Genomic DNA, 6,000 nt, shown 5'->3' with positions numbered 1-6,000 from the left:
GAAGGCAACTGAGAAAAAGCAGATACAAGAAAAGCTCTCCGCCCTCCCCCTGTTTCTCTAGAAGCAGAACTTAGGTTCACAAAGGTATCCCTCCTCCCTTCTCTACAGGGATGGACAAAACTTGATCAACAGTAGACCCTTACCAGCCCAGAGATGGCGCTGCAGCACAAGCTTACGGCCGAGCCCTGACCTTCCATTAATCTGCCCCGCGTACTTGCCGCCCTAGAAACTCCGTCTCTTTCCTGTGTCTTCCCATTTTGGTGTCACTTATATGTGGAATCTAAAAAGGAAAAAAAAAAAAAAAAAAAAAGACCAAACACACAAAACCAGACTGAAATACAGAGAACAAAGTGGTGGTTTGTTCACCCTCTGACGTGGAGTTTGAACTCATGAACCGTGAGATCATGACCTGAGCCAAAGTCATCACTTAACCGACTGAGCCACCCAGGTGCCCCATAGGGTCAACAGTTGAGACCAGTGGTTACCAATGAGGGGAAATGAATGAAATAGGCGATGGGGATTAAGAAGTGCCAACCTCCTCTTGTAAAATAACTAAGTCACGGAGCTCCTGGCTGGCTCAGTTGGTTACGCCACACACTTTGGCTCAGGTCATGATCTTGCGATTCGTGGGTTCGAGCCCCGTGTTGGGCTCTGCTCTGGCGGTGTGGGGCCTGCTTGGGATTCTCTCTCTCTCTCTCTCTCTCTCTCTCTCTCTTTCATCCTCTCTCCCTGACCTGCCTCCACTCGTGCTGTCTCTTTCAAAATAAATAAAAATAATGATAATATGTAATAATGTTGTGTGATGACAGCTGGTGACTACACTTACCATGGTTATGACACATATGTGGAACCCCAGAGAATGTCTTCAAGTTGGAGTACCCAGGGTCATGGAAATACAGCTACTCAATATTTCACATTACAGCCCTCTCAGAAAAAATGTTGAGCACACACCTCCAATGTTTATTATTTATAATATACCACACTTATAAAATACTATGCATATTATAAAGTATATGTTTGTAATAGAAATTTTAAAGTGGATACGTAAATCTATGATAAAACAAACAAAAATGTATAGCAATGTATAGAATTGTCGAATCTCGGGGCGCCTGGGGGGCTCAGTCAATTAAGCGTCTGACTTCAGCTCAGGTCGTGATCTCACGGTTCGTGAGTTCGAGCCCCGTGTCGGGCTCTGTGCTGACAGCTCGGAGCCTGGAGCCTCTTCAGATCCTGTGTCTCCTTCTCTCTCTCTGCCCCTTCCCCACTTGTGCTCTGTCTCTCAAAAATAAATAAAGGTAAAACATAAATAAATAAATAAATAAATAAATAAATAAAATTGTCGAATCTCTAAGTTGTACCTCTGAAACTACTATAACATTGTATGTCAATTATACTTCAATAATAAATAAACATAATAAAATAAAATGAAAATCTATTGTTCTTTTACTAAAATGCTGCATCGCCAAGTTCTAACCTACCCCCCTTTGAGTTACTAATCACTGAGTGCTCCCCAGTGTATGTGGGGAATACTCATGCTTACAAACTTGTTTTCCTCTTGTTAATCTGTCTTTTGTCAGTCCAATGTACAGGGCCCCAGACAATGAACCAAAGATGGGTAGAGGGAAAACGAGTTTTTCCTTCCCTTCAAGTTCTTTCGAGAAGCTCTGCATTTAGGTGGACAAAACAGTTCAGAAAAAAAACAAACACACAGAACAACCTATCTTGAAATATCTTCCGCTCCAAAAGGTTTTGATGTCCCAGTGGTGAATTCTGGATCCCTTCAAGTCTGAAACTCTTAACCTCTTTGAGACCTGAGCCTGTGTTCAGGGAAAATGAGAATTTCTTCTTCCCCTCCTGTACCCCAGTCCTCCAAGATTGCAGCCTTGGGGCCATGATACAGCTCTAGTGGGCCAGGCATGTTCACCACGTATAACCAACTTCCAGGAGAGGCACACCCAAGTCAAAGCAAGAAACTTCCAGAGGAAAGCTTGAAAATCACAAGGGGAGAACGTTTGGAACATATTACCTCCATGGTTAGGAAAACCTTTTTATACCTACAAATAAATGTGTAAATGTGTAACATATACCTATATCATGAATTCTACTCAATTTGGAAGTTGGAGTTGGGGGGCCTTCTGGGCCCCTACTATGTACTTGTCACCCCACCACCCCTACAGAGCACATCAACAGGTCCTCAGACAGATAAAAATTGAGAACAATGGTTCTTTGATAGGGTCAACAGTTAAAATTTTTTTTAATGTTTATTTATTTCTGAGAGAGAGAGACAGAGACAGAGAGACAGAGTGCAAGCAGAGAAGGGGCAGAGAGAGAGGGAGAAAGAGATTCCAAAGCAGGTTCCAGGCTCTAAGCTGTCAGCACAGAGCCTGACGTGGGGCTTGAACTCATGAACCGTGAGATCGTGACCTGAGCCAAAGTTGGTCACTTAAGTGACTGAGCCACCCAGGCACCCCATAGGGTCAACAGTTTAGACCAGTGGTCACCAGTCATGGGAAGCAGACTGGAGGAGGATTTTGCAAGGAATCTGGGAATCCACATGCAAACATGTACTTTGCTCAATCAAGAAACTATCATGTAGAACTCTGAACATTTTCTGAAGCTATAAAAGTGCCCTGTTTTACACCCATCAAAAGAGCAATTTGTTTTTTTTTTAAAGAGATAGTTTATTGAATATACAACAAGGGACTGGCAGGCAGGACAGCAGAGGAGAGGCCGTCTGCCAAAACAGCAAATTTTAACAAAGAGGATAAAATCCAATGTTGACAAGGATGTGGGGAGACAGAAAGTCTGATGCAGCTGCTGGTGCTGGTAGGCGCCAAGGACTCCTTCTGAGGAGCGACGGGCACACTTAACAATTTCAAGTACATACACAGATGCTTCATGCCCCAGTATCTTGGGAACAGGTCATGTGCATTTGCTAAGTTGTTTGAGAACATTCAGTTCTGTCAGAAAAATGGGAAGGATGCAACTCGGAAGGTGTTAAGTACAGACAGATAGGACAGAACAGATGGACCAAAAGATCATACTGCGAATATAGATAGAAAGGGGTTGAAGGAAGAGAAGATGGGAACTATTCCTGATATGTTACATTTTCATGGGGCGCAGTCTATTTATAATACGCTAGATCTACACAAGGCATCCAAGACACCTAACATTCTTGATCTTGATGCGGGCGGGCACCCATTCTGCCCCAGGGTCCCTCTGCCAGATAAAGCCCAGGGCTGTTCATCAGACCTCTGGTGAGTTACAGCTGGGTCAGGCCCACTGTCCCTTTGACGCCAATAGAGCAAGGCTGTGTGTTTGCCCCAGGGCACTTTCTCTCTGCTGGGCCCCTTACTCAAACCTCAATTCTAGCCCATATAATTCACATTGAATGGAAAAGGCTAATGTCAGAGAGAGAGATGGAGACATATGACATGTAAGCATTGCATACTCAGGAGCCAGGTAGCACATGCCCCGCCCCGCACCCTGTCCCAGGTATCCCATCCCATGTCTTATCTCTCTGTGCACTTTATACTGATTTAATCCTCCCTGTGAGTCAAGTATCCCAACTTGGTCTATGAGCCGTCCCAGATTTTGTAATCTTTGGATCAACGTGCTTGGTAGTGTACCTGGAGGTTTTCATAGCATGAAGGTAATTCTCCACACGAGAGAACGTGAATCAAGATATTCATCAGTGGTCAGCATGGGGCGGGGGCGCTGAAGTAACCTACTGCTCATCAAAAAGATAAAGACACTGGGGCAGTGGGGGGGGGGGCGCCTGGGTGGCTCCGTCGGTTAAGCGTCCGACTTCGGCTCAGGTCATGATCTCACGGTTCGTGGGTTCGAGCCCCGCATCGGGCTCTGTGCTGACAGCTCAGATCCCAGAGCCTGCTTCAGATCCTGGGTCTCCCTCTCTCTCTGCCCCTCCCCTACTCATGCCCTGTCTGTCTCGCTCATAAATAAATTTAAAAAAAAGATAAGCAAATACAATACAGTGGGGGAATAGAGCACTCTGTAGCAGTAAGAAACAATGAGCTAGACCAGGAGCTTTCAGACTTTTCTTACTGGGACCCACAGGAAGAAATACTTCTCACGTTGTAATTCATGACTATCTATCTATCTATTGTTTTTAATAATTTTTTTTAACGTTTATTTATCTTTGAGACAGAGAGAGACAGAGCATGAATGGGGGAGGGTCAGAGAGAGAGAGGGAGACACAGAATCCAAGGCAGGCTCCAGGCTCCTAGCTGTCAGCACAGAGCCCAACATGGGGCTTGAACTCACGAACCGCGAGATCATGACCTGAGCCGAAGTCGGACGCTTAACCGACTGAGCCACCCAGGCGCCCCTATATCTATCTTTGAACAACAACAACAAAAAACTCATGAAATAAGATTTACCTAATTATGTTTGAGCCACTCTGATATTTTCTGTTAAGTTCTGTTCATTTCTTATAAATGCTGGTGATGCCTCTGCCAAATCGTTTTCAGTAGCCGCTCTTGGAACCTAACCTAGCATCTGGAAAACATTGAATTGGATCTATAGGTACATTAACAGGGATAGTCTTAAATCAGGTGGTTGGGTGGGGAAAAAAAATAGGACCCTGAATAAGATTTATAGCCCAATGCCACTTAAGAGAAACAAAAGCACATGTGCACACACATGGGTCTTCACATGGTTAAGGAAATATAGCAAATATATTAAAGGGGGTGCCAGAGGGGAAATGAAAAAAGAAAGTTAAATGCCAGAAGGATCTTGAATGCAAGGATTATGCCACCGGGCCATGCTTGGAGCAGAATGGTTGATTGTGCCCTAAACCAGGGTCCAAAAAAATAGAGACGGGGTGGAAAGATCCAGAGATATGTAAGAGCCAGAGAATGCCACATTTAGAATTCTTTAAAAACAAAAAATTTTTTTTAATGTTTACTTTTGAGAAAGAGAGAGACAGAGCGCGAGCGGAGGAGGGCAGAGAGAGGGAGACACGGGATTTGAAGCAGGCTCCACGCTGTCTGCACAGAGCTAGACACAGGGCTCGAACTCACAAACCATGAGATCATGACCTGAGCCGGAGTCGGATGCCCAACCGACTGAGCCACCCAGGCACCCCTGCCATATTTAGAAATCCTGAAATGCATTAATAAAATCAGTTTGCAAGGGTCAGAGACAAAATATCATCCAGGACACACTTGGAAGAAAGGAAGAAGGGTCCCTTCACCATCGATAAGGAGATGCCAGCTGAAAACTAAGGCAGTGGGCTTGGAAGTTTGCAAAGAGATGAATCAGAGGCCTGGCTGGTCGGTATATACCCTGCCTTGCTGCCGTCCCTTTCTGGCCCACCGCATTTGCTGCCTAGGAGGCCATATCTTATACTATGTGACCCTGTCCCCAGCCTTTGGTCACAGCTTTTCCGGACTGGGTTGACCCCTAGCCCCAGAGGAACGAGCACTCGGGCTGTCTGATTCCCTCTAAATGTTATTTATTCTTTGAGCCGGGGGAGGGCAGAGAGAGAGAGAGCACGGGAGAGATGTCTGATTCTCTTTCAACTGAGCAGACTGGCTCTCCTGGACAAAGGGAATTCTGTGTCCGGGCCCTGAACGAGGGAGGGAGACATCACTGCCATAGGAGTGAGGGTTGTAGCAGGACGGTCATAAGTCTGGGCAGGAGAGACGGGGGTGGGTCTGGGGCAGGCCAGAGTTACAGGGAACAAAAACCAGGGCCAAGCCAGAGAAGCCAGGGGTGGTGGGGTAGAAACATGCAGACTCGGAAGGCATGGCTGGGTTACTTTACCAGCACAACACAGAGCTGGGCTTACAAACGGAAACCCTACAAGGGCCAGGCAGGCAACACACAGGCGTGGACAGAGCCTGGAGTAAGATCGAGTGGGGCCCGTCGAGCACGGTCTGTCCGAAGAACATCTATCCACAGTGGCCATCGTTTCCATGTGGAAAAGGGACCCTCAGGGTTCCAAGCTGTCGTATTTCCTAGCAAAGCTAAAAATCA

This window comes from Lynx canadensis, chromosome C1, assembly GCF_007474595.2.
Source record: "Lynx canadensis isolate LIC74 chromosome C1, mLynCan4.pri.v2, whole genome shotgun sequence".
Taxonomy (NCBI): Eukaryota; Metazoa; Chordata; class Mammalia; order Carnivora; family Felidae; genus Lynx; species Lynx canadensis.
The sequence above is the reverse complement of the archived record's forward strand: the minus strand, read 5'-3'. Positions refer to the sequence as shown.